The sequence below is a fragment of the Magnolia sinica genome, chromosome 12 (assembly GCF_029962835.1).
Source record: "Magnolia sinica isolate HGM2019 chromosome 12, MsV1, whole genome shotgun sequence".
In the NCBI taxonomy this organism is placed as follows: domain Eukaryota; kingdom Viridiplantae; phylum Streptophyta; class Magnoliopsida; order Magnoliales; family Magnoliaceae; genus Magnolia; species Magnolia sinica.
The window spans coordinates 31,901,147-31,912,246 of record NC_080584.1 but is presented as its reverse complement, the minus strand read 5'-3'; the positions used below and the strand labels follow the sequence as shown (position 1 = coordinate 31,912,246).

The 11,100-nt window shown below is 40.2% G+C and overlaps 1 long non-coding RNA gene across 1 annotated transcript; it reads right to left on the bottom strand.

Moving 5' to 3' along the window:
• Nucleotides 1–3,119: 3,119 nt before the first annotated feature.
• LOC131221199 (uncharacterized) lies at nucleotides 3,120–10,860 on the bottom strand. Its single transcript, XR_009159100.1, has 2 exons — nucleotides 10,124–10,860; nucleotides 3,120–3,326 (listed from the first exon to the last, which is right to left on the bottom strand). It is a non-coding gene; the product is annotated as an uncharacterized LOC131221199 (long non-coding RNA).
• Between the last annotated feature and the right edge of the window lie 240 nt (nucleotides 10,861–11,100).

The window sequence follows — 11,100 nt, the reverse complement described above, 5'->3', positions numbered from 1 at the left end:
AGGAGTGTATCTCTCTCTCTCTCTCTCTCTCTCTCTCTCTCTCTCTCTCTCTCTCTCTCTCTCCTTGGTGGAAGGATGGCTTTATGGATTCCCTCCTGGTGCTTCTAGATAGGAGCGGATCCTTAAAGATGGAAAGAGATGCTTGAAATGAGAAGGAAATTGGGCTATTTATAGTCTCCCAACCTAATTTTTCAGTAATTCTTGGTGATCTTAAGGACAAAATATGGTTGAATGGTTGGGATTGAAGATTGTCACATGACATCATCTAATGGGTTGGATGAGGTGGCAAAATGGTAATTTTGAGTAAGGAGATGTGTATCGGAGTCAATGTACCTTAACCCACACTTAAGGTTTTTAAAATGAGAGACCCACATACTTGAAAGACACTACCCAAAAGAAGAGGAGTGCTACGTGGCCCATGGCAACCTAGTTGTCGTCAGTCTCCACTCGAACTCCTTGCTTTGGCAGGCAACATCCTCCAAGCGTGTGGAGGCTCTGTTGTGAGGGTTGCTTCTTTGAGGTTTTAGCCAATTTTTTAATTGGGCTTGGTTTTGGGTTTGGGTTCGGCTTGGTTTGGGCTTAATTAGGCTTAATTAGGTAAGTTGAATAGGTTGTTCGATTGAGTAGGCTGACCGGGTGAGTTTACTTGCCGAGTTGACTCGGAGCTTTAGAGTTTTGAGTTCCTAGGGTTTCGGGTTAGGCTAATTGGGTTGGCTGGGCTAAGTCCAGGGTTTAGGACTAGGGTTCCTAGGGTTTAGGCTTCTAAGATAGAGTTTAGGATTGGAGTTCGGTTGGGATTGCAAGCCGAGCGGCAACATGTGACTCAATGCTTTGAAGCAGCAATTGAGAGGCGGGCTTCCGAGGTATCTGTCACTAAGCAGATGAAAGCTCCCATCAGATGTATAGTTGTGATTCAGAAGCTGCTAGCAATGGTAGATGATGGTTGCTTATCCATCTTGAGTATCTTTGCGGTGCACATGAAAATCAATCTACCTATTTGGAACTGATCTGGCGGGCCAACATGTGAACATACCATCAGAAATTCACAACATTTATTCACGATTTTGCTCACAATGGCTACAATAATTTGTGATTCTGGGTCTATGGAACATGAATGTGTTGGCCCAGCAGATCAATGGCTCTATTTCACTTAACATGATTGCCACGTGTACCCTGGCGATGCTAGAGATGGCCCAGCAATCATCTCTACCATTGATTTGTTAAAATAATTGAATGGTTCGCATTCTCATGTATTATAATGGTTCGCCCTGTAGGGACTAGAGCTAGAATTATGCAGGGATGATCGAGTCGGGCTTCTTTCAGACATCACAAGGATATTCCGGGAGAATGGTTTATGCATCACAAGAGTAGAAATCTCAACAAAGGGTGGCAAAGCCTCCTGAACCTCCCAAAGAAACATCAGGTGGGTTCCTCTTCCGAAGCTTTTTTAAAGCCTTCTCGTTGCAGAAGTTCAGACTGATTCGATCGTATTCCTGAAATCCTCATATATTTGGATAACAAGAAAATTTAAAAAGATCAAATGTCCAGTCCATGTGAGTAGAAATAACACATTGTAAATAAGTGTGTCATCTCCCTCTAATTGAGGGGTCCATGTAAATTCTTCAGGGTCTGGTACTTCTCAATCTGTAATTAGATTGTGTATATAGACAGTACATAGGTTACATACGACTTGTAAATATCATTAATGTTTGTAGATAAAAGTGATTTTTATTTTTATTTTTTATTTTTTGCTTTATTATTATTATTATTGCAGCATTGCCGCTGGATCCCTTGGGGTTAATTCATGGGCCGTTTGGATGTGTGATTGGACTGAATTGCAATAATTCAATTGAAATAGTGAGTAAATAAATGACCAAAATGGTCTGGTCTCCAAATTGCAATCCCATGCAATTCATGTTTACTCGAAACAATCTGAACTGCTATTTGGTGGCCAGTTAGTGGGGTTAGATCTACTTGGGCCATTTCTAATTCATTGAATATTGCAGTTCAATTCAAGTTTCTCTGAGGAAAAGAAATCAACAATGAAGCTGTGAAAACGTATGGTTTTCCTCAGCTATGACATTTTCCTTTCCAAGTCTACCATTTTTTTATACCACCAATCCAAACAGGCTACCAAAACACAGCTTGTGGACGTGTTTGGATGCACTATTGACCAAATTGCAATATTTAAATATAGATGAAATGACCAAAATGGCAGGACCATTTTAATTTATAATGACAACTTCCTAATTGCAATTCATGTTTACTCAACTGCTATTTGGAGGCCAGGAATTATAAATGAGTGGAGCTGGGTCCACTTGGGTCATTTATAATTCATTGGATATTGTGGTTCAATTCAGTGTAGCATCCAGAATGCAGCTCACGTGGGCGTGTTTGGATGCTCTATTAGACTGAATTGCAATAACTTAATTAAAATATAGAGGAAATGACCAAAATGGCTGGACCATTTTAATTGACAACTTACTAATTGCAATCCATCCAATTCTGTTAGCTCAAAACAATCCAAATTGCTGTTTGAAGGCCCATCATGTTTGTTCGAAACGATCCCAAGTGCCATCTAGACCAGCAAATCAGGTAATTATGAAAGGAGTAGGTGTAGATCCACTTGGGTAATTTCTAGTTCATTGAATATTGCATTTCAGTTTAGCATCCAGCATTCATCCCATGTGGACCTGTTTGGATATGCTATTTGACTGAATTGTAATAATTTAATAAAAAGACAGGAAATGACTAAAATGGCAGGACCATCTTAATTCATAATGACAGCTTCCAAATTGCAAATACATCCAATTCAATTCACTCAAAGCGATCTGAATTGCTGTTTGGAGGCCAGCCATTCATTTTGAACGGAGGGACACCGTAGTCCAATTCCTTGCTTTCCTGTACATGGCACATCCACATACTGGACCACCAGATCAATGGCCCTGATCATCCCATGAACTGTGAGGAGAGCTGCATCCAAACCCACAGTACATGTATATGTGCACTCAACAATTGTGTGGGTCCCACTCTGATGGTCATGCGAACGATCTAATCCAATCATTGCATTGACTGATGGACATATGTAGTCCATAATTCCAACAAGATAAACATAAATGAAAAAGGTGAACATCAATGGGCATTTTAGTCATTTTATCTACAGAAGTTGGACTGGGACAGGTCTTGTCTCAACAATAGCTCTCTTTGTTGAAGGCCGTAAAACTGTCAGGTTTTTCTCAAAAGAAAGAAAGAAAGAAATGAACAGAGGATCTCGACTACTAGTGCTGGATCCATGGCAAGCTTTAACAACTAGTTGCTTCCTCATCCTAACCAGAAAATGAAAAGATTAATCAATCAATCAATCACATAACAGTCATTTTATATTAAAAAACAATAATAACAGCAGCAAACTCATTAAATATCATTTGAAATCAATAGGTAGGAAACCTAATACAACATCCTATACTAAAATATATAAAAAAGAAGAAAAATTGCTATGAGGAGTTGGCACAGAGAGTTCGCCACATATTTCAAAACCCGAAAACTCGACTCAACTAGATGTCCATTCAGGTCGAGTTGGCTCAACGACTCAATTGAGTCTTTAAGCTACTCGATATTTAATAATTAAATTAAGATATTAGCAGTATTTAAAGAGAATTTTTATAACTAAATAATATAAAACAAGAATGGCACATACTATATTTTCTGCTACTTTTCAGGTTAAAAAGAAATCGTAGTTTTCACAGTGGGGGAAGGCATTGGTTCTGTTAAATGAGGTTTAGTGTCTGATTATATCCCTCATCATGAGCAGACCAAGTTATAAAGTAAATTTACAAAACTTGGTTGAGTCAAGTTCAAAACTGAGTTTCTCACTGACTTAGCCCCAAATCTCACCGAGTTGAGTTGACTCAACTTTGGGTCGAACGAGTGAATTTTACACGTATGGCATAGTCGATCATAGCCAAGGCTCATAACAACACCATTTCCATTCAGGATTGTTGTTTTGCTTCGTTTTGTAGCCAAATGATCTGTGGTTGTTTTGGCGGTTGTTTTCTTGTGTTGTTCTTTGATCTATAGTGCTAGTTGGTATACTACTTTTGTTTTGACGATATTCTTCCATTCATTAAAACAAAACGAAACCCTAAAATCAACAAGTAAAAAAAACAGAAGACATTGTAGCAGAGATATATGACAGCTATAGTAACCTTCAAAACTAGAATGTGTTAAGTAAACAATGTGTTAGACCACAGGAGACTACAATTTAGAAACTAGAATTAATCTAATTTATTTATCTGAGAATAATATGAATATATAGAAGCTGTAGCACATCTGGAGAGCTCTAAAACATATACATGCCTCCTCAAACGGATACGCATCGAAAAAAAAAAAAAAAGGAAAAATATCCCAAGCTAGAAGATAAAACTAACACATTCTAACATTTCCCCTTGAACCAAGGTGCTCCAAAAGAAGCAACTTGTGTTTGAGAGGTATGGTTAAAATTATTCAAAAGCAAAATTAAAAAAATGGCATGATAACTTGAGGTGGCGAAATGACAGGAAGCAGCGACAAATATGAGTAGCATGAGGCAAGCAAGCACTTTTGACGATGTCAACCAGATTAAAACAAACAAAAAAATAATAAGTTGAATTTGTTTACACTGAACTGCTGCCTCCAACTGACCAACAATCCACATTTAGCATAAATGCATGGCCCACCTAACGACTGGACTGTTCTGAGTTTCAGGCCATGGAACATAAAAAAGGTGGGCCCCGATCTTGACAAGATGACTACTCTAGCAAGTAGCCATAGCATTCTCCACACAGCATAGTGCTTTTCTTTTTCTTACTAGAAATTACTATTATTAGCATATTTTTATATGTAGTATAAAAGAGTTAACAGATATTGGCAAGAAAATTCAAGAGGCTACAATGTGTTGCTTAAAGTTTTCATTTTCGCAAACAATATCTTGGACTGATAACAACCCCCAAAGATCTTACATAGGTATCCTGGTGTAGGACATTTAAAATGAACAGGCAAAAACCTATGATATCTCAATGTTTTCCATCTAGTGGGCCATGTTAATATAAGTCACACACTATATTACCTGTATGCTGGTTTAGATATCAAGTAGAGAAAAGATCTGTGCAGGGTACCTTTAAGAAGCAAATTCTCAAGATAATCACTTGAACTGCATTACTCAAGTACGGGCTCAAAATCCAAATTATCAGGGTAAGGGAATGGCAGGATTGTAACTGCTCATAAGTGCAGTCTTGTCAAAATACTTCTTGACAACTAAGAATACCATTGAATTTGCCACCCAATTGTAACAATTTACTACACGATTCTAAATAACCAAGAAATTTAAGAGTCCAAAATCCTAATTGATGTGAATTTCAAGACTTGGGAATGGGGGCTAAGGTAGTCCCTCTTATTTTACAAATAACTTCTGAAATTTAAAACCCTGGTATGTCTTGAGTGCAAGTGCCGGGATGGGAATGGAATTATGGAGGTGAATGAAGGTCATAAAAAGTAAGCCATGCATCCAAGGGTAAATACCTACCGAAACGTCCATTTCAACTAACCTCCTATCCAAAAATATTGCTACCACACAGCTACTCATAGGAGCAAATAATGTAGGAAATGAGAATGTAGAAATGTTGAAAATATGGAGTCATGAAAAATAAAAAATTAATGAATGATGGAATGTAGATGATCATGATGAGATGAAGACATATCAAGTACAAGTCGAGCAACAGATAGCCGCCAATCAGAAACATGGTCACAGGAATAGAGAAAGGGAAATACTGAATATAAAGTGGAAGATGAACTACGGGCTTCATCATCCATCAGCAATTTAGAGTTGCAGATGCAAGAGGATTCCACACATTTGGGGCCCATTTATCTAATGGGCCTAGTGCGGATTGGGGGCCCCCTGAATATCTCCTAGTTTCGAAGATCCTAACCTTTAAATATTTAGCCCTTTCTTTCCTTTTCTCTTGTATGAATAGCTCGATCTTAACCTTTTCTCCATGCAATGTGAACCCTTGCTATACTTTTCGTATTAAACATCAATTTCTTCATCACCAATAGAATACTTGAGATTGTCCAATCCGACTTAGCTTGAGAACAACAGGAAGTTTCTCAATTCTTCTTCTGTTTCAGTTGAAATATAGTTAATTTTTTCTTCCTTTTTTATGGACAAAAAAGGATCCACTTTGCTTCCTAGATTGCTCAAGCAAGAAAACATCGGTCTCAGTTCCAGTTTCACACCCATGGTGTCAGTACAATATGACCAAAATATGTGTAGATTAAAAACCTATAAATAGTTCCCTCAATAAGAAAATTAATGGCTTGTTTGGGTGGCACCTAAATATGAGCTCATTCATATTTTGCTGGATTCCCCCTCCAAAAACCTCTACCAAAAAACAGAATCTTTCTCTATTGTACATTAATATATAACACGATTGACGGGGACAAGCTTACACCTGCAATTCGTTTTACAGCAGCACTGCACCTCGAATATTTAAAGTAACAAGGGAAGACATTTTAAGAGAGTGTATTTTATTAACTTGGAGGCCCAGATGCTTTGCAAGTTGCAACATGCGGCTCAAGATTTTACTGGCAAAAAGCGGGTGAACAGCTTAAGAGTTACCTGGAAAAAGAGAGCGCATAGTGCTCTCTCCCTGTGTAGCCCAGACAGTGAGTGGGTTTTTATAGGACATGGTGCCCACAGTATCATATTTGAGGTATGGACGGGATTTTCACCCCTGGATAGTATCTTCCATGATGACATGAACAATTCGAATTCTGGATTCTATGCAACAAAGGTCATCGTTAGATTTGTTGAGAAGACACGATTGCATGAAAGGATGGATTTGGAACATTGGACATCAAATTTTTGATGGCTCATATTCATATCCAAGAGTCAAATGTTATGAGAATCATTGAGGCATGATTATAATATTTAAGCTAAGAGAGTAATGAGAATTTGAAATCGGTTCAGATCATGATGCAACCATGGTGAAAACGCACTCTGCATGGTATTATGGTAAGGAGCACCATATCCTATCAAAAGCATGTCTCCCTCCTCTCCCCTGTGTGTGAGACACACCCCCAACCGTGGCGCATCCTTTCCCCAAGATGATCTCTCTCCCTCTCTCTTCACCTGAGTGACACATCTCATCCCCTGTTTCAGATAATGTGCCAATTACATATGGCATATGGCCTTGTTTATAGATGTCGATTTCCTCATTTTATCCAATCTCTCTGTCTACCTGGAAATAATCTAGATTCCCTAACAAACTGAAACTGAGAGAGAAATATAGGAACCTCCTAAAATAAATAATAACTCTAGGTAAACCATGCATCAGATAGATATGACCGAATTTACGTGTGTGGCTAAGTGGGACCCATCCAGGCCTCTTCTTGTGAAAGGACATGTTTGGGATCGGCGTGCCTGCAGCATTAGGAAGATCAGGTACATGTTTACAATAAAAATGGATCCCCAGGAAAAAAGAGAATTGATGGTCTCCATTCAAGGTACATATGTATGATAAAATGCAATGGTCCACATACCATGCATCCTTAGCCATGGGCTGCCATGACACATGCATGCTGGGTGTGCCACCTGATCAACATCCCAATGTCTTACATCAACAAGCTGACATGGCACTTGAGGGAAGGGTTGAAGTAGCCATAACATGGCTAACTCAAGATATATGATATAATGCAGAAATTATAAAAGTTATCATTTCATAGCCGGGTTATGGAATATTTGGGTGGAAAGGAACAATCATTGCTTCAGAAATCAAAGGGGCCATATTGAAGAAGTTTTCGATAGAGCAAATACTTACCTTACCCTGGTATTAAGGTAAGTATTTGCAGTAGACAGCTCACAGCAGTATTATTGCAAGAAGTCAAGCACACACTTGACACTGCCGAACTTGTATTTAAAATAGCTCCCCTGACAACCAATCAAGTAATCCTTGAGTTGCAGGGGAGTATAATGGACACTACTAATTATTTTTTTTTAATATTCTTAACTTGAGGATGACAGGTCACAGGACAAGAATCACAGTCACAACCATTTGTATGTTAAATTGTTAATAACTTAATATAGACTAAATTATGAAAAATAATTGTAAACACCTACACATGTAAGATATTTTCATATTACATTCATTCTAATATATCTATCATTGATAGTAGATAGCTAGAAAGTTAAATATATGAGTTTTGCAGTCAAATCCAGGTTGTCTAGTTCATAAATTCATCAGACAGTCTGATACAACTTCTCACCAAAGTGTGGACCGTTACACCACCATAAACAAGTTCCAATTTATAAATGAATGCATATTTGGAATGCTTAGAATATTCCGGATTTAATCCATATCTTTTCATATTTTTTGGCCAAAAAAAAATATATATTTACACCGTTACGGGCCGTTACGCCCCCATATTCGTATCGGTATCGAAAGGCACCATTATGCTAATCAATACCGATACGGGATACCTTGATCCACCTCGAGTGTGCCCCTGCATCCCACAGGCAACCCCACTCGAGCCCGACATTTGATGGAAGACAATTAACCACTTACTCTAAAAGCTCGAACTGATAGAGTGTGGCGAATTAATTCCTTTATCTCAGAGCTCAGGCCCCACATCTCATAGGTTAGGACCTCGTCCGAACCCCCCTTGTGGGCCCCAATCACATGGGCACTGCCTCACACGAGCTAACCGAATCACACGGGTGGGGCTCGCCTCTCACGAGCCGCCCACCTCGAGTGTGTCCCCGCATCCCACAGGCTACCCCACTCAAGCCCGATGTAAAAATACCCTTGTGTTAATCACCCCCGGTGAGGAGTCTCGAACACGAGACCTCTCGCTCTGATACCAATTTGATGCAGGACAATTAATCACTTGCTCTAAAAGCTCGAACTGATAGAGCGTGGCAAATTAATCCCTTTATCTCATAGCCCAGGCCCCACATCTCATGGGTTAGGACCTCGGCCAAACCCCCATCGTGGGCCCAAATCACATGAGTACCGCCTCACACGAGCCACCCGAATCACACGGGTGGGGCCCACCTCTCACGAGCCACCTGCCTCACACGGGCCGCCCACCCCGAGTGTGTCCCCGCATCCCACAAGCTACCCCACTCAAGCCCGATGTGAAAATGCCCCTGCATTAGATATGTTTTCAAAAGCATGTTCGGGTGGAGTGGCGCTTGATGATCTTAGTGGCATTGGTGTAAAAATGTGGAGAATGATGTTGTTTTGTCATCCCTAGGGCGAAATCTTTTGCAGTTGATTGGGCTTCTTGTAATGCATTTTTGAAAGATAATATCTTGCAACCTGTCTAAACATAAGATAGTATCTAGCTTTTTAGCTTTTTAAGGTTGTAAGCTGTTAGATATCATTTTGGTGACTTCTTAATGAAAGTCCATCTTTTCTTCTTTTAAAAAAATATAAAATAAAAATAAAAATTTAAAGGCACTTTTTGGATCCAGGTTCACGTAATCAGATCCATCGAGTCAGAGGGTATAACCGCAATTTTTTAAACACTTGGACTACGTCAAACATTTGATCACGTCACCCGTTTTCCTTACAATACGAACCATGGCCCGAGCTGCCCTGTAGGGCTAAGGTCAGGATCGAGGTCTTTTTAGCCCGATTTAGGCCAAGGCTGAGGGGACTAGGCTTGGGTCAGGCCAATGGGCATTGAGACATCGCCTGAGCCCTGAAGGATTTGTAAACGAGCTTAAAATTTTAGCACATGTGAGGCTAAAGGGCCTAAAATTGTGGGAAGCCCAAAACACAATAGGCTAGGCCAGCCCATTGACAGCCCTAGATACATACAAAATTTAGATAAGGGGTCATTTGGATACCTATAAAGTTTTAAGTTGTAAACACATTACACCTAGTCTACATGCTATTCCGTTTGGCTTTTTTAAGTGGTAATATGCTTACATGTAATCAGATTGTGTATTTGGCCAGCTTGTAAAGTGTTTCCAATGGATAAAGTAGGTATTCATATCATTGAGCTTGGGTGGTAATCCTTCTAAAAACCACAAATCACAAAGTACAACTTGAAAGAAAAAGAAAAGAAAGAAGGAGAGATATACATTCATAGCCGTTTCTTAGGCTTTTCATCCACAAAGATTTTGCACCTCCGAGGTGGGCCCAACATAACGCCCGGCCCCACGTTATCCGTAGCCGGGAATCCAAATGTCACGTTCTCACACGAAATCCTGAACTTCGACCAGTCGGAAAGAAAGCCCATATACTTTACCCGAGCAAGCAATTCAATTCGGAAATCCACGGCCCCATGTAATAGCCTTTCCCTGACCATGGACTCGGCCGCATCCACATCCAAGCTCTCCAAGTGGGCCTGGAAAGTCACATGCCTCCACGGGTGCACATGAAAGGGAGGGATGGAGACCTGTGATAGGAGGTGGGACCCATAGTATATGGATGACTGGACATGGGCAAGTTTGAGTTCTAGCCGCGTGTGATAGTTCTTGACGTAGAAGGAGATATTCCAGGCGGCGGTCAATCGCGACGAGGAGATGTTGAAGGGATCGACGGTAGCTGAGGAGACGGTGTATGAAGACATTTCATTCATCCGCGGGTAATAAAAAAAAAAAGCCCCTAATGGAGTTGAAATTATCACCAAGAACGTTAGGAAGAGTTCGAAGCGATCAAGGTATTTGGCTCTAGGGTTCGGGTTCCTCGAGGATGTGGTGAATCTATCTTGCGCCGGAGGGGCGGAGACGAGGACGGCATTAAGAGGTTGAGATTGGGCGGGCATTGTTGTATAAGCTACTTAGAAGAAGAGAGTCGAAAGTAAGCTCTGGGGCCAGCGACCCACCCTTTTTCTTCTTTTTTTTTATGAGTGCGGATCCTGTGAGCAGCGGGCGCGCGTTAGGTACGGACGCGAATTTCCTGCGAAAGCCTTTCTCACGAAGTTCCTGCGCTTGAAACTTAGGTGGGGTCCACCGTGATGTTTTTCAGAAATCCACTCCGTCCATCCGTTTTGTGAAATCATTTTAAGGGATAATACCAAAATTGATCAAGATAAAAGACTCAAATGAGCCGCACT